Raw genomic sequence first — 19,086 nt, forward strand, 5'->3', positions numbered from 1 at the left:
AGTCAGGAGAAAAAAAGATAATGGAAGACAAGGATAGAAAACATTTTTAAAAATTTAATCTTCAGAGAGATAAAAAAAGATACACATTCCTTAAGAGCAGAGTCCTTTTTAAAAGAAACATTTGGAGAACAAGAAAGAGCCTTTAGAAATTAAATGTAATATGGCAGAAATATTTTCAAATCCATTAGTTTGAAATGTAATGTTGAAAATTTTTCCAGAAAATAAAATGTAAAAATGGAAAATTGGTGAAAAATAAAGGATGGATTCAGAAAGTTTAACATATTAAAACTAGGGGTTCCAGAGGGAGAAAACAGATGAAGGAAAATTATTAAAGAAATAATTTTTTTTAAAATACTGGATCTGAAAATCATCATTTTCCAGATAGTAGCAACCCATTTAGTATTTTACACAATAAATAAAATAAAGCTCATATCAGAGCATCGTGAAATTTCTGAATTTTGCAGTGAAAATAAGAGGTGAGAAGCTTTCAAAAAGCTAAAAACATTTCTTAACAATAACGTTAGAGATTAGCAGGAGAAAAACATCAAAATTCTGAGAAATAATTTTAACCGATAATTTTTTGTTTGATCAAAGTATGAATTGATTCTAAAGGACAGAAAACAGTGTTTCAGATTTGATGGTTCTTTAAAAATTTATATCCATCTATTATCCTTTCTTAAAGTGCTACTGGGGGATGTGATCTTCTGAAATGAGGGAGGAAATAAAAAACACAAAAGGTACAGGGACTCAGGAAAAAAGTTTCCAAAGTAGGAGACAGACAAAGGGAATTCCCAGGATGGTAAGGAGACATCCCAGGACAATAGCTGTACAGCAGGCTTAAAGCATCCTGATCAAGAAATTCCCTGGAAGTCCAGTGGTTAGGATGCTGCACGCTTCCACTGCAAAATCTTGCATGCCTTGCGGTGCGGCCAAAAAAAAAGAATCCTAATCAAGATTGAAGCATAGCTAAAGGCTCTAGTGAGAATATCTCTGTACTGACTGAATGTTGTTGAGTAAAAGCCACTCCCAAACTTAGTTATTTAAAATTTTTTTTTATTATTACTAACATTTATAGACTGACTGAGCAGTTGATTGCATATCTGGGCTGGGCCAGACTGATCTTGGCTAGACTTGTTCACTGATCACTATGTGATCAGCTAGTAGATCGTCTGAGGGCTGACTGTGCTAAATTGGTCTTGTGGGACGACTCCTCTCCTTTATATTTATCTCATACCTTAACAGCAAACTAACAAAAAATAATCTCATGAAAGGAAGCAAAAATGCACAAGCACATTTTCAAGCTGCTCCTGGTACTTAGTTTGCTACTCTCCTAGAGGCCAGTGCAATTCATACGGCCAAGCCGGGAGTCATTGGAAGAGTGCTATCAAAGGGCATGGATGCAGGCAGATGTGAAAAACTGGGGTGATTAATGCAATCTCTCTGCCATAATCTCTAAGAAAAATGTAAAATGATACCTTTTTGTATTTCCTGATATTTTGAGAGGAGTTTTAATAGTTCTGAGTGAAAGTTTAGGGTTAAATTAGTAATAGACACATAGAAAACCAGGCACACAAACACATTCAATAATTATTAATTCTAGGAAAAACAGAACTATAATAATGTTGAGACTTGAAAAAATCAAGAACTAATATAGGCATGTAATTAATATCATAAGGAGTGTCTGGTGGGTGGGCAATAGGAAAAGGAGATTGCTGAGTTGGTTACAAGCCTTACAATAACATTTGAGTTTTTAAACTACGTACATATATATATTTTTTTAATCTTACATGTAAAACAAAAATATATCAAAAGAACAGTAATAAGATATCTTCATAAAGAACACTTTACAAAGATATCAAGAGCTGAAAGACCCTGAACTTCCTTATCCTCATTTCCCTTAAAAACAAACAAAAAACAAATGAGCTAATCAATCTCTATCATTCCTTTTTATTTAAAAATTTCAAGATCCACAGTTCCGACAAATCTTGTCAAAGACTTATTCTTTAAAATCACGTCTTTAATTTTATTTTTAAATAATAATTTAATGTCTCAATTTAATGTCTATTCTTCTGTTCATTTCTTCTATATGTGTTTTGTCTATATCTATTTAACCCCAAATTGTGCTGTTTTGAGATCATCATTACTTGTTTGTTTAATAGTAGGGCCACTGTCCTTGTTCCCAAACTGCCTGAACCAAAATTACTCCATTTATTTCTGAGACGAAAAAAGGATTTTCAAAAAGGGCTAGAGAGTGATATAAGTACCTCAGGCAGGGAGATAATTTAGAGCTCCTTCAGACAGATGTCTTTTAAGTTTTGGCTCAACAACTGTATAAAATAGTCAGAAACATTTTTTGTTTGTCTTTTAAAGTTATTCTTAAGGGCATTATCTACTGCAGGAAGAAATGAATGCATTTCAATAGTAAGGTGTTATAAATGGATGTACCATTTGGTATCATTTCTAATTTATTTCAGTGATAATTTGTGCTTCTTATGAATTGGTGCTCCAATCAGCTTCCTGACTGGCACTCCTTGTTATTGAGTTTTGGTCTCAAACACACTAGAATATCTGCAGTGCTCAACAAATGTCAGTGTGGTTCCTTCTTTCTTGCCCGGGGTCCATTTTTCCATGTTCACAGTTTATAAAGCTTTTTGGATGTTTCACCATTATCCTTGCTTTTCCTAGAGTGATGTTATACAACATGCTAACATAATCATAGACTCTTTCCTCTCCTAACTAGCCAAAGAAAAACCTTTCCAGCTTAATCACCTACTCCTTCCTACCCATCACCATTAAGAGAGACATTTAGTGTGTGTCTAAATGTTAGGTTATTTATTTATTTTTTTTTTAGGCAGAATCAGTGAGCAGACAAAAAGGATTGTAACAGAGATCTGGAGAAGAAGAAAGGTTCAATCATGGTAGTTTAAGTCAATCTACACCCTTGTTGAAGATCACTTCACTGTGCATGGGTGAGTTTATTTCTGGTCTGTCTATTCTGTTCTATTGGTCTTTATGCCAGTACCATACTGCTTTAATTACTGTAACTTTGTAATGTATCTTGAAATCAGGAAGTTTGATGTCTCCAGCATTGTGCTTTTTTTTTTTTATAAATTTATTTATTTTTATTTATTTATTTTTGGCTGTGCTGGGTCTTCGTTTCTGTGTGAGGGCTTTCTCTAGTTGTGGCGAGCGGGGGCCGCTCTTCATCGCGGTCCGTGGGCCTCTCACTGTCGCGGCCTCTCTTGGTGCAGAGCACAGGCTCTAGATGCGCAGGCTCAGTAGTTGTGGCTCACGGGCCCAGTTGCCCCGTGGCATGTGGGATCTTCCCAGACCAGGTCTCGAACCCGTGTCCCCTTCATTGGCAGGCAGATTCTCAACCACTGCGCCACCAGGGAAGCCCCTCCAGCATTGTTCTTTTTTTTTCAAGATCACTTTGGCTATTCTGGATGATTTGTTGTTCCACATGAATTTTAGGAGTGTCTCGCCTACTTCTGTAAAAAATGTCATTGGGATTTGGATGCAGATAGCATTGAATCTGTAGACTGCTTTGGGTAGTATGAACATTTTGACAACATTAAGTCTTCCAATCCACAAATATAGGATGTCCTTCCATTTATTTGTGTCTTCTTTAATTTCTTTCATCAATGTATTATAGTTTTCAGTGTACCAGTCTTTCACCTTCTTGGTCAAGTTTATTCCTAAGTGATTTATTCTACTTCAAATGGCACTGTTTTATTAATTTCCTTTTAGGATCGTTTGCTGTTAGTATACAGAACACAACTGATTTTTGTATGTTGATTCTGAATCCTTCACCTTTACTGAATCTGTTTATTAGTTCTACCATTTTTTGTGGTGTCTTTAGGTTTTTCTAGATATAAAATCATGTTATTTGCAGAGATAATTTTACTGCTTTCTTTCCTGCTTGGATGCCTTTTATTTCTTTATCTTGCCTAATTGCACTGGCTAGAACTTCCAGTATTATGCTGAATAAAGGCATCTCACAATTGTTAGGATGGCTGTTATTAAAAAAAAGAAAAAAAGATAACAAATGTTAGTGAGATTGCTAAGGAATTGGAACACTTGCACATTGTTGGTGGGAATGTAAAATGGTACAGCTGCTGTGGAAAATAGTATGGACATTCCTCAAAAAATTAAAAATAAAACTACCATATGGTCTAGCAATTTCACTTCTGGGTATATATTTTAAAAAACTGAAATTAAAATCTCAAAGAGATATTCTTCACTCCCATGTTCATTGCATCAGTATTCACAACAACCCAAATATCCATCCACAGATGAATGGATAAGGAATAAATTGAGTGGATATATATACAGTAGAATATTATTCAGCCTTAGAAAATGAAATTCTACTATTTGTGACAATATAGATAAACTCTGAAAATAATATGCTAAGTGAAATAAATCAGTCACAGAAGGACAGATACTGCATGATTCAGTTTATATGAGATATCTAAAATAGTAAAATTTGTAGAAGCAGAAAATAGATTGGTGGTTGCCAAAGCCTGGGAGAAGGGGGAAATGGGGAGTTGTTGTTCAGTGGATATGAAGTTATAATTATACAAAAGAAACAATAAGTTGTAGAGATCTGCTGTACAACATAGTACATAATTCGCAATACAATATTGTGCACTCAAAAATTCGTTTAGAGCATAGACTCATGTTATGTGTTCTTACCACAAAAACAAAAGGACACAGGGAATTTTGGAAGTGATGAATATGTTTATTACATAGTATTATAAGTCCAAACTCATATGTCTAAACTCATCACATTATATACATTAAATACATAAATGTTTTGGTATATCAATTATACCTCAATAAAGTTGTAAAAAATCAATATACCTCAAAAGAGCAAAGGATGGGGGGAGGAGGGAGAGGGATGGACTGGGAATTTGGGGTTGGTATATGCAAACTATTACATTTAGAATGGACAAAAAACAAGGTCCTGTGGTATAGTGCAGGAAACTATATCCAGTCTCCTGGGATAAACCATAATGGAAAAGAATACTTTAAAAAAGAATGTATATATGTATAGAGGAAAAAAAGCAAAGGATGGGTGTCTGAGGGTGCGCAAAGAGTTGGAGCAAAGGAGAAGAATGCTGGAGAGAATTTTGTGAGACTGTTTCGTAAACAGGATGATCAGGAGTGTGTTGTTATGCTGGAAAATTGGAAATGAAAAAAAGGGAGGGTTTACGAATTATATTTTCTTTAATTTCTTCCAGGAGCTATGAGGGAGAATAGAATTTTTATTTAATTATTTTTACCCTCTCAAACTGTGCTTCTTGAAATGTTATTCTGCTATAGAACCAAACACCACGTATCACACTCAGTAGAGCCACAGTGGACTGTCCTTGCCAGGCTGTGCCTCCTGACGCCTCTAAAGTAGCCACCCCTAGAGAGGAGTGGATGGGAAAGAGTCAGCTTCTCAGCTCTTGCCACACTTTGTCACCAGGACCCTAAGCTGCTTTGCTTGTCTTCAGGTTCTCACGAGTTCTCTCCTGAGCTACTCTAACTTTGGTCCATCCTCCACAAAGAGCGGCATCAAGCACAACAAGCTAACTGATTATCACTCCATCATCCCCAAATTCCTCTCTAGTTACCGCCAAATTAAAAAATTAAACCTTAAGAGAAAAAAATATATATGATAGGTATGAGAGCTTCTGCCCCTAGAGCAGTTGGAACAATGTCCCCTGCTATATTAAGAGTGTCTATATCATCTACCCTGAAGGGGCATGATGAAACAAGGTTGGGATATCCAAGTGGGCAATGGGATAGTGTATTTGTTGCTCAACAGATGTCAGGGCTGAGATTAAATATCAAAGAGACAGGAGGAAGTCCAAATAATGATTTTAAATGGCTATAGATTTAGGGGGCAAATATGAATTTGAATTCTGTCATGGTCACTTTCTAGCTGCTTCACCTTGAGCACAACTGTCCTGCATCTCAGTTTCCCCATGTATAAGAGAAAAAGTTACATATGGAAAACTGTAAACTGCCAAGAGGTAAAGCATTTGACAAATAGTAAAAGCAAGTGCACAGCTTTTCATGTACTTAACAAAAGATTTACTTAGTGGATATCATGTGCAAAATTTTTGAGATTGAAAGGACAAAATAAATATAGCACTGATTCTAAAGAAACCAAAACTCTAGTAGAGGAGATAAGATGTGTGTGTGTGTGTGTGTGTGTGTGTAAATACCCAGAGAAATGTCACTAGTGTTGTCATTGAGAAGAACACAAGTACTACAGAAACTCAGGGAGAGAAGAGATGATGTACAGCTAGAGACATGGAGAGAAGTTTGCATTTCTGAAGAATAAAAAAGCTGGGAAGTGGGATTTGAAGTGTCTCATAGATGTTAACACTGGGAAAAGGAAACAGCTCTTCTTCTCAGAGCAGTAAGATTACGGAAAGATTAAGTAAATTAAAAAAATGTTGATATGGAAGGAAAATATTGTAGGTATTTATCAATTGATAGAAATAATTCAGAATCTTTTAAATAAATTCAGAGGTAAGTCATCATTAAAGTAGAAAAAAAGAAAAGATGAACAGAGAAGTGAGAGTACTAGAAGGAATCAATAGAATTTGGTGAAATGATGGATGTTTTTTTCTCCCTGGATTGTTGTCTGCCTGCCCCCTCTCTAACCAATTAAAGCCTACATAGCCTTCAGCGATAAATTAGTTGTGTCTCCTTAAAGTAATCTCTGTTCCTTTCTTTTCTCTCTCTTCTGTGATTTCTCTTCTTAAATGTTCTTATCTTATATAGTCTATCCTGATAATATAAACTTATACCATACACGCATGACATTTTCTTCCAAATAGTTCCTGGATATATCTTGTCTGTAAAAGCCTGTAAGCTCCTCAAGGCTAGAGATGCCATCTTATGCTTATCTTTCACTGTTCCTCAGTGTTCAAAATTGACTTCTTATACAACTCGTACAAAGATTTGGGGGGGAGGTTTGTGAAGAAGTAAAGAAAGATTATATTCCTTTTACTATTCCAGAAACTATTTTATTTTTATGGGACTCGAATGAATAAAAGTTATTAAATCAGTCATATTTATATTGGTATATACATAAAACAAGATTGCAACTGTCTAGATCATGGGATTTTATGACTCTGTATTTATATATAATTCTTAGCAAAATAGTGAAAAGTATTTTGTAAAGATTTTCAGTAAGGTAGAAAATGAGCCCCAGTCTGGTTAGTTTAATGTCAAGAGAGGCTGAGTGGTCTATTACCTAACCATGCCAAATTCTGTATCCACCCTAAAAGGAGCATAATCAAAAAGACTATAGAAAAGACAAATGCAAAGTTAAATAAAACAATGAATCTAATACCCATTAAGGGCAGAGACTAAGTTGATTATCCTTTTGTAAAACAACTAGAATAGTTATGATGATCATTTATTTATTTAAAAATTAATATAAAATATCTTTTATAATTTCAAAATTGATGTGAAATAATTTTGGGAAATTTAGAAAAGTATAAAACAATTAAGGCTATCCATGAACACTCCAACAGAAATAGCCAGTGGTAACAGTGCAGTATATAATATTCCAAAGTTTCAATGCCCGTAAAAATCTCAGGGCACTTATCTTGCTGAGAAATTAAAGAAGCTGAAGAGAAAGATGAAACCAGGACTAGAGTCTTAAAGGCACCTTGGGAAATATAAGATTTTCTGCTACATTATGATTCAATCTAATAGCATGGAAACAATATACACTGTATAAGAGACTCATTGGTAAATATTTATTGAGTTCTTACCCAATTCCAAAAAATTGGGCCAGGCAGAATGGGGATACAAAAAAAAAAAAAGGATTCTGTCCCTGTTCTTAGAGAATCATAATCTGGTAAGAAAGATAAGATAGAGAAATAGGTGAAATATTAAACATCACTAAAATACTTAAGTAAAAATTCAAGGCAACAATGAAACAGATATCACAAGATTTTATCTGATAAATTACCAAATGAAGTCCACAGACAGTAATTGCTATTTGAGTTCACAATCACTTGAGTGTGACTTATGGCAAGGCACATTTAGATCGCAACTCTGTTATAACTCCTAAACTTCCTAGGAGAACTACATGTACAAAGGATCAGTGCATATATACTTTCAAGTGCACACCGATAAATTGAAGTTATCCTGTTTTGGTTGGTTTGTCCTATTTTCCCCACTTTTATGCATTGCAAAGAGCATTTGGGCTAGGAAACCCAGTATATATACCATGTTAATAACAATAAATAGTACCCATTGGCCAAAGAAGCAGAATCCTGACCACCAAGAGTCTCATCCTTGTCCAACCACCTACAATGGTTTTAATCATCTTTTACAAGAAAAATTCATGTGCAGAGGACCAATCCTGACAATAGAAGTCTTTATTATCATGTGGTTTTCCTAACACACACCCTAGGCCTTGTGGAAACCTCTGTTTTCCTAAGCTAATAGGAAGTCTAAGTGACTTCTCTTTCTTGAAAGACCTCTGTCTCTTAACAATATAATATTGAGGGGAAAACAAGTTCTGGGAAAACATCCTGAAGACCAGAAATTCATAAAGGAAGCAGTGTTTCTTCCTAGGTGTTACTGCGGTCCTCACCTACTCCAACAATCCAAGCCTAAGGAGCCAAGAGTCCACTCATGAGCACACCCAGGCCCTGTGCCATTGAGGGAGGAACGAATGGATTTCGAATTGTCTGAATCCCAAAAGATGGCTTCTCTTTGAATTTCACAGAAGAGCTGAAATCTCTCTTGGGCGTGGGAAGGAGCTGAGAGCGAATCACACTCATTAGCAAGAATTCCTAAAGCTTTGGAGCCCTGAAAGAGATGATGCCCATTTGAGATGCAGTTGTGTTCTAGCACTCCACCTGTCTACATCAACATTTCCTAATTCTGTGGATGGAATAATAGTAGATAAGGGATGGGGAAGTGGTTAAAGATGGAGTTTTTAGGTTTCCTTAGAAGCCAACAATATGGGCTGGTAGAAAACTCTGTAAAGGCATTACACTACAATTTTCAGAATTCTGCCATTGTTATTTCTAGTGCCCAAGGTTCCAGAGAAAACAGCTGTAAGCTGTTGATAGATTGATTTCTATTGGCTCAAAAAATGCTAATTCTTTCAACTATACATTTGAGGGTGTGGCGGGATATTACAAGATTCCTCACACAACACTCTCTGTCTTCTAACTTGACATCATCTAATGTGAAAGCTGAAAAGACAGAATGACCTTTCCCAGGCTCCCCTCAGCCCAAGATCATCTATGTCACTTAGCGTTCCATCAACTATGGAATTGTGAGCTGTGTGAGATGAGGACATCAGATCTCTGGGGAACGACAGTAGCAGAGGCATCTGGTTTTTCAACAGTGGAGTTCAGGCCTCTAGGCAGCAAGAACACTGATCCTTCAGGGAGAGCAGCCCTGTGTCTGTGTCTGTGTCTTTTTCCTGGCCAAGGTATCTCTGACTTCATTATTCTTAAATAAGTAACTTCCAGAGTGTACTTTCCTGACTGATTAAAATTGCTGACAAATTTGGGAAAAGTTGATGATCAATAAAGAGCAGTTTACCTGGTCATTCTGGGAAAAAAAAAAGATTTTAACCAAAAAAGCGTAGATCAAAAAATCATTCTACAACTGAAACACATTCAGCCATCCCTGAGCATTTAACGAGCACCTGGTATGTGTCAGGCACCATGCTAAGGTAACGGGACTACAAAGATGAAAAGATCTAGTCCTCAGTTTAAAAAACTCACTGGTGAGGGAAACAAATACCTTATAATAAGGGCAATGACTGAGGAAAACAACAGATGCATTATAACATAGAAAAAGTAAAGAGTTCAGTGAAGGGCGATTGTCTCAGGAAGAATGCCTGGAGGGGAGGGCGTACACCTAAAGCTTAGAGTAGGGGTGTGGGGCATTTCCAGCAGACTGGAGAATATGAAGGAAGCATGAAAGTAAGCCAGAGCGTGGTGTATGTTCAGGTGCTAAGTGAAGTGCTTGGGAGGGAGAACTACAGGATGAAGACAGGAGGTACCTGCGAATAGGAGTCAGATGACAAAGGTCATTGTAAACCATGCTGGAGAGCTTAGATGACACCTATAGACACTATGGGAATTATTTATGGAGTTTCAAAGTGGTATTAAAATGCAGGTGTAAATTTTAAGCAGGTCACTTAATGGCAGTGTGAAGAAACTAGCAACAGCGTTGCGAAGGCTGGTGCCATAGCGTCTATGTGACACAACATGGCTTGGAAGTGAAACAAAATAATGCAAGAGATGTTTGAAAAATATTTCAGAGATAAATGATGTAGGACTTGATATTAAAAGTGCGAGGAGACTTTCCTGTGACTTCTAAATTTCTCTTTTGAGCATGTAGGTAGAATGTAAGAAACAGCACAACACACTTGGATGTTAGTCAATGGAAAAATATTGTCCAATTGTCCTCAGGTAGAGTTTAAGAGTATGGCAACCCCACTGGGAGAAGATTCTATGGAGACAGTTTACAGTTCCAGAAACAGTGCCTAACAGAGTGATCGGATGGTGTAGTACGCAGGTTATAGAGGCTTTTTTTCTCAATATTGTTTTTTCTTTACATTCTGGAAACGTAGTCTATTGCTGGAAAATAGTAATCTGGAAATAGTAATCTGGAAATAGTAATCTATTGCTGTTAATTATACAATTGAGCATGTACAAAAGAAGTAAAAATACCACATCTCTTCTCATGGGAGACAAGAAAACAGAAGAAAATGATTAATAAACATTCCATGTCAACTTCAGAGTAAACATTTGCTTCAAAACATATTACCCATATTACTGATAGGAGTGTGAGATGAGTGTCACACCTCATGGGTAAATGGAAGTAGACACTATATTGCATTGTTAAAGAATTATGAAATTATCCTTCTAATATATCCGTTTCATGCTTTCTACATACTGCTCAAATTTAAAAAGATTGCCTCTCACAGAATTAATGCTTAAACAACTTTAATGTAATTTAGTGATTCTGTCAAGTGAATTCAGCAATGAAAATATTAGGACAATCCCAGTTAATATGACAGAATGGCAAGAGAAGCAGCTAGCTGAACAATATTTTCACCTCTGGATGTTGTCTTCAATTAAATTTTCTATCAGATGAAAGAACTGATTAGTCTTTTCAAGCAAGAAGTCTTGCTTCCTGCAGGTAAACAAAACTGCTTCCATTAAAGCTTTCAGTGCCTTTAAGAGGTTGTCATCTCTGGCTGGTGAAACAGTTTATGGCATCTCAGCAGCTGCTTTCATTACATGCACTTATTTTGCCACCAGTGGCATGCTGCAAGTTTGGGAGCATCACCTACAAAGGCCATAGTTGGACTGCTGAAAAAGAGACCAAAAGGCCAGCCAGTTATTGTTGAACTCTATGATGTGTATTTATTTCTATGCTTTGATATGTAGTTGTGTAAACACAATCTAATTAGTGCCAACGCTAGCTTTATAATGAAAACAACCCATTTTCTTACTTGATATCTAATTTTCTCATTTGCAACATATTTGATTAAAAAGAGCACACCACACCGTCTTGTTGATTGCAGCAAGAAGGAGTTCATTATTACATTATGAAGGCAATACACTGGGTAATAAAATGAATTTGGCCAGGAAAAAATCACATGTAAAATAATTATGTTGAAGTGGTTTTAATGGAGATAATCACACATTTATTTAAAAACACACTTGAGCTCCTAAAGCATGGGGTAAACTTTGAGTAAATATCTTGAATATTCGATTTGTAAAAATGTGTAAAAACTAATAAAGGTGAATTTGGTAGTTCTCATTTAACATTAGGTCTAAATATGATTCAGTTCAGCCTCGGCTGTATATGTATCTTAGTCATCAATTATTTTTTAGCAATTTTTAAAAATTGTGCTCACTGATTACTTATGTTAACTTTCTGGTATTTATTCATGATACACTACTTGAGGAATACATTCTTATATTTACATAGACCACATGCTTTTATATAGTTTATGATGAGCATCTACCTACCTTGTAATGAACCTCTATGGTAAAGAATATTGTGCTTCCAAGATTTCTTTTCCCATTCTGTTTATGTATCATTTTAAGAAATGCACTTTTATATAGTCTACTATCAGGAATAGTGTGGCAGTCAAAAGACTATAAACATATTGTCTATTATTACTGAGTGTCATTTACAACTACCATGCACATATAGCAGATGTGTAAGTAATAGAAACAAGGAATGTGAACATGTATTTTTAAATAAACCATATTTTATACTTATAGTTGTATATAAGTATAATGTTACCATATAAAGAAAGGTGATGTTTTTTTGTTTCAGAACCTCATAATCACTGTCATTTAATATAGTACATAGGTGAGTTTGCAGACACTTCCCATACAAGTATAATTCATGTTGTAAAGAGTATTCTTAAATAGAAATCAGGCATCCCCGCGCGCGGAGGGCGATGAGGCTGGCGCCGAGGGCCAGCGATTCAGCACGGGAGCGCGGCATTGACGGGCTGGCCTAGGTGGGGCTCGTGGCCCTACGTCGTCTGGCTGCGACGCGGGTCCTGCGCACGCTGCGGGGTCGCAGCCGCCGGGCAGTGAGCGCCCGAGGGGCCGGGAGGCGAGCCGGGGACCCCAGGCGGGTGTGGGCATCATGTCCACAGCTTGCGTCCCCGGAGCTGCGCTCGGGCCATGATCACTCGGTGAAGCTGCGCTGCAACACCGGGGCCGACTTCTTCCCGCGCTGTGAGGACCTGTTCGCGCTGCAGGACTCAGTGCCTCTGCCCACCTTGCGCGCTTCCCTGCGGGAGGGCCTGCTGGAGTTAATGCCGACCGCCTCCGCCGGGTGGACTGGGCGGCGCTCCTGAGCACCCTCTGCCCCTGATCTGTATCCAGAGCTTCTTCCAGCCACGGCTGGGCGAGACAGTAGCAGTGGATAACTTCTCCATCGGTGAAGGAACCATCCAAAGCTGCTAGACAGAAGAAGAGAACTATAATTTTGGAAAGTGGTCGAAAAGGAAAAGCTACTATTACAATTGATGTCCAGTGGAGCCCCAGAATAGAAGCAAGAGGAATATTCCATTCCACATTGGCAACACCGAAGGAGATGATGCTTTAGAAAAAAGATTTCTTGACAAAGCTCTTGAACTCAGTATGATCTCCCTGAAAGGGCATAGGTGAGCACATGTCCCATCCAGAAGCTTGTCACAGAATTGGTTTAGTTTTCAGATGCTGAAGGAGACACATCTAGAAGCCTGCCCATCCTGGAGTAGCAGTTATTGTAACTAGTTGGGAAAGACCGTTTGTTACGGGGGTGCTCCTGCTGCTGCTTACAGGCCCCTTAGCACGATTCCACGGCCGGGAGCATGGGGGGGCCACACCTTCTAGGAGCTTTGGTCAAAATTACCTTTGAAAATCTCTGCTCTGACAGCACAGAGGTGCCATCCCATCTCTGGTGCAGCTGGCACAGCCTGTTCAGTGTAAGAACGGACACTGCTGCTCCCCTGAACGTCAGAGACAGTAGTTAATTCTGTCAGCTCCATGAAAAATGTATGTTCTCACGCATGAGAACAGCTGCCCGCTCCCTGCCCCCTGCACGGCAGGCTCATCGAAGAGTTGAGCTAACCTAGGTTACCTGTGAGCGTGATGGTCCTTCACTGGGTTGGAAAGGAATTTTCTAATGACTGAGATGTGTGACGCTCCTGGCCACCTGCGGGGGCTTTCAGGTGGGAGGTTGGACATGATGGCCTCAGGTGCCATGACTCTCGCAGGAGCTGGTGACGGGAAGGAGGGTCGTCCTGATGCTCAACCAGATGTTCCTGTTCTTAATGGCTGCATTGGTGGTTCTTCTGGGTCCGTGGGAGGCATTCGGGCCTCTCTGCATAATGCTGTCACCATCGAAGATGTCAGAAGCTGGCAGCCTTCATGAAGCATTTTTTGGAGATGCACCAGCTATGAGCACATCCTAACCAATATACACTCTGCCCTTGAACAGTGAACAAAATTGAAAGTCACTTGGGCATGTCTAAAATACTAAACAAACACAGTATTTTTCTCGAATGAACATACTTATGATAGATTTTCTTCTTTTTTCAGAGAACAGCAAAACATCCACAGCTATCCCAAGCTGTTGAAAATTAACCTTAATTCTGACTTGAACTGGAAGCTTTTAAAAAGTCTTCTCTTGCTTTTCTACCAAATTCCAGCTACTGTTGTCTTTGCTGCTACTTTTTCTGCCAAGATCTCATATTCAAAGCTGCCTATGGGTTTAATTATATGCAAATTGCAGGTTGTTGTTTTTAGAGACACACAGACACACAGCATGGAGGGTTGGTGGAGCCCTCTAGGTGCTGAATTTTGATCCTTTGCAAGATGACAGCAGTGAGGTCTTCTGGACTTTCTTTATACGGTTATTCTCATAAAGCGATAAAAGTGACTTTCTATATGTTTATATAGCAATACCAAATACCAACTATTTAATACCAAATAGTTTATATCTTTATGCATTTATATCTCTGTACCTTTATGTTTCTAATAATATGGTTCTTGTTGGTATATGTTGAGACTTTGAGAATTTGTTAGGATCCCTGACCTTGTGCATTAGAGTGTTACGTTCTCAACAGTTGTGTGCCTCCCCTTCCCCCTCCCCTCTCCCTTTTTAAGCTGCTTCACAAGATTTGGAAGCTCTCTGATTCACTTTTACTTTCCTTTCAGTGGGTAGAAGAATGGTTGGTTGGTTGGTTGGTTGGTTTTGTTTTTCAGTTATGTTGTTAAACTAAAAATCTGTGTTAAATTCCATTACTGTTTCTTCACGTGACTGTTCTCTTTCTGGTGTTTGACCAGTGATGCTGTGAGTTCGAGAAGATCTTTGCTGAAGAGTCTTTTCCCCTATTGTTCATCCATTGTCAGTGTTTTATGTTGACCGTATGAAGGACATTAGAGTCCGAAAACATCTAAAAACTAAAAATTAAAAATTAAAAAAAATAAAATAGAAATCATATGTAAGTCTGAAACTATCACAAAAGCTAAAAATTATTCTGTGAGGTAGCTATTAAATATAGGCATTAGCTGGAACTATAACTGTGCTGTGATTTTATTCTTGCTTTGATTTTTATTTTGATGACTTTGCCAGTGTTGTGTGTTCCTTTAAATACTTTATATCAAAGGAACACTGCCAAGTCTCTGCTCTGTAAATCCTTACGTCTAGAAAAAATGCATCTCTTAGTTCTTTGATCCATGAAGCATCTTCTTGCTTTTCTTTTTATTATAAAATCAATGTGTATCATTAAAGAAAGTTGGCAAACTGATAAATATAGGGGAAAATCACCATAGTCATACCACCTAAACACAGATATTATAAAAGCTTTGTTGTGTTCCTATTATTTTTTTCCTAATACATGCTTCCATTTTCAGACTTTCAGCATACTGGACATATAATTGCATGTCCTGCTTTTTATTCTATTTATACCACAGACACTTTCATGGATCAACATCTTTTTAATTGAAGAATAGTTGACTTATTATATTAGTTTTAGGTGTACAGCACAGTGATTTGAAAATTTTATACATTATGCACCATACAAAGTTATTATAATATAATTGAATATATTACCTGTGCTGTACATTACATCCTTGTGACTCATATAACTGGTAGTTTGTTTCTCTTAATCCCCTTCACCTCTTTCACCCATTCCTCCACTTCCCTCCCCTCTGGCAACTACTAGTTTGTTCTCTGCAACTTTTTAAAAAAATAATACACTTTATATTTTAGAATAGGTTTAGATATTTAGAAAAGTTATAAAAATAGTACAGAGATTTCCCATATAACCAATCCAATTTCCCTAATTATGAAATAATATTGATGTATTATTATTAACTAAAGCCAACACTATATTCACATTTCCTTAGTTTTCCCTAATGTCCTTTTTATCTTCCAGGATCCCACCCAGGACACCACATTACATTTAGTGGTCATATCTTCATAAGCTTCTCTTGGAAGGGACAGTTTCTCAGACTTTCCTTGTTTTTGTTAACTTTGACAGTTCTTGAAGACCACAATCACATATTTTGTAGGATGCCCTCTATTGGAATTTATCTGATTTTTTCTTATGATTAGACTAGGATTATGTGAGGAAGACCTCAGAGATAAAGTGCCATTGTTATTACATCATACCAAGGATACATACAATCAACATGACGTATCACTGTTGACATTGACCTTGAGCACCTGGATAAGGTAGTGTGTGTCAGGTTTTTCAATGTAAAGATAGTCCTTTACCCCGCTTAAGATACTCGATACTTCCTTCTGTGCATAGCCCAGGCTTGAGGTCTGCTGCACTTTTGAGAACAGTATATCTACATAAATTATTTGAAATACTATTCATCGGAGGTTTGTATATTCTTCCCCATTTATTTGTGCAGTCAATATCATTTATATCAGTGTGGACTCATGGATATTTACTTTATACTTTGAGTTATGATCCAATATTACTTTATTTTGTTGCTCAAATAGTTGCAGGTTTGACTATTGGGATCTCTTCCAGTAGTTTCTGTACCCCTTTGACATCCCCCTATCAGTGCGGTGGTGGTTTTTTAACACTTTCTGATTTTCTAGCATAACAAAGAATCAACTTTTCATCTGCTTTTCTGTATCATCAATTATCTAATGTAATACTTACTCCTCAGACTGCAGCAGCTGGGGGTTCAATAGAGTCATAACAACTGTTAATAAAATATTTGCTTTCAGACACCTCACCGTTTTGCAGCAGAATCACTGGCATGCTGTGTCAGATTCCTCCCTATGGTTCTATCGAATGGCAGAGGTTCCCCTCAAGCAGATGTGAAGAACCATGATTGACCACATCTTCCGCCTCAGAGTTTAAATCATTTATTTATCCCCAAGGGTTAGCTCTTTATTCACCCCTAGTGACAAGTGCAGTTCATGTCATAATTCTTGATATGATGCCTGGTGATAAACCTTGGACAAGTTAATTCTTGCTCTGATTGTTTCCTCATCTGCCCACTAAGAGAAAAATATCCTTGTCTAGCATAGCTATAAGGAAAATTAAATATTGTATGTATCACATAGATAGATCATATCACATAATGGACATTTAAAGAATATACAGAAATCAAAACATAAAATGTATTCTTTACGCTCACCTTATACAAACACACACACACACACACACACACACGTGCAGTAGATATTTAATACATGTAAGTTCCTGTACTTTTGTCCTCAGATTAGTGCATCTCTGTGATGATACAGAAGCTTCATTGGATGGCTTCTTTACCTAGCTCTTCTTATTCAACATGCTAGCCCATGTTCCTAAGGTCTGGTACAGAAAAAAATTGACTATCACTTAGTGATAACCTTTTCCTGAGCCCAGTTACTGTCTCTGAACCGAGTTTGTGTCAGCTTCTTTCCCTGTCCCCCTTGAGTTCCTGATTAAGGAGACTAGATTGTGTGATGAATGCTTACGGAACATGGCCCTGGATAGACGGGATACTGATGTTTGCTGTGATTGTGCCTCTCAAGGGCACCTTGGGCTTTCTCATGAATACGCTGCCTGGCTCGCACATGATCTCCATATGACCAGCCAGGTTGGAGCCACAATGGCACACAGGTTGCTCGCCCTGAGCCCTGATCATTTTCCTTCTCCATATCTGTAATACCACCCCCATGCTCTTCTGGAAATATTACTTAACCCTTTGCGCCTCTATGAACACTTCCCTGTCAAAGTGGAGCAAAGTGAGAAAGTGCCTATGATTCCTAAACAAGCCGCCAGCTCTCAGCTGAAGCTGCATGAGCTAGAAGACCTGAAATGAGGAGAGAAATAGTGAGAAGTGTAGAGAAAGGGGAAGGAACCCATTTGAAGTTATTTTCTTCTTCCTTTGCTCTCCTAGTTTATTTATTTATTTTTATTTTATTATTATTATTATTATTTTTGCGGTACGCGGGCCTCTCACTGTTGTGGCCTCTCCCGTTGCGGAGCACAGGCTCCGGACGCGCAGGCTCAGCGGCCATGGCTCACGGGCCCAGCCGCTCCGCGGTATGTGGGATCTTCCCGGACCGGGGCACGAACCCGCGTCCCCTGCATCTGCAGGCGGACTCTCAACCACTGCGCCACCAGGGAAGCCCTATTTTATATTTTTAAGAGAAAAGTAAAACTTTGTTTTGATTTTTGAGTATATGTTAAATCAAACTTTCTAAGGTTACTGCTACTGAATGATAAAAAACTAGGCTTTATATGTGGAAATTTCTAAACATACACAAAAGTGGAGAAAATTGAATTCCCCTGATCCCATTACCCTCTCCTATTACATTTTAAGGTTTCCTTATGTTATGTGCCAAATATGGTTAATTGCCTAACCTAGAATCATTCCTTCCCACCCCATCCACTTCCTCGTTATAAAGAATCGTGATTTGTGTTGAGATGGCAACATGCCCACTGTGGTAAGCTTAAAGCAGCCTTCCCTTTTGAAAGACAGTTTCCAGCCAGCCCAACGTATGATCCAGTTCTGGCCAATGACATGTAAGAAGAGTCTTCGTTCTTTTTGACAAAAGAAAGCCTCATTTTGCCCATATTTGTCCTCTTTATTTTATATCACATGTATTTTATATGTGTGGATGCAATACCTGAAACTCTAGCAGCTATTTTGTGATCAGGAGGTAAAGAAGGTCAAGGGAATGGCTGAGATGCCAGTCTAGGGCACTAATACTATTCAATCACTTTACCAATCCTGGAACTGCCTACTTCCAGATTATTTATTGTGTGAGATGATAAAAAGGATAAATTGCTGCATCACTGTTGCAGGTAGCCAAAATATTTTGGTCTGCTTTTACAATGGATTAATATATTTGGTTTCATATCATAAGAAATTAGAATCATAAGATTAGAATCAAAATTATAAATTAGAATCATATCATAAGAATATAGAATCTCATATTTGTCATGTCCTAAATTTTGAGTTGAGATACACCTCACAATGTGACTGGTAAATCAGTGAAAGTACTTAATGAAAATTCCCCAGTGGGAGCTAGAAGGAAGAGATACTACAGTGAGCTCCAAAA

The 19,086-nt window shown here is 37.8% G+C and overlaps 1 long non-coding RNA gene across 3 annotated transcripts in view; it reads left to right on the forward strand.

The window, feature by feature from the left end:
- Positions 1-19,086, forward strand: part of LOC132436207 (uncharacterized) — a 404,510-nt gene that overhangs the window by 183,244 nt on the left and 202,180 nt on the right. For all 3 annotated transcript variants that reach the window (XR_009521735.1, XR_009521736.1, XR_009521737.1), the window contains exon 2: positions 2,852-2,969. This is a non-coding gene — a long non-coding RNA (uncharacterized lncRNA). The remainder of the gene's footprint in view (positions 1-2,851; positions 2,970-19,086) is intronic.

Source organism: Delphinus delphis, chromosome 13 (assembly GCF_949987515.2).
Source record: "Delphinus delphis chromosome 13, mDelDel1.2, whole genome shotgun sequence".
NCBI classification, from domain to species: Eukaryota; Metazoa; Chordata; class Mammalia; order Artiodactyla; family Delphinidae; genus Delphinus; species Delphinus delphis.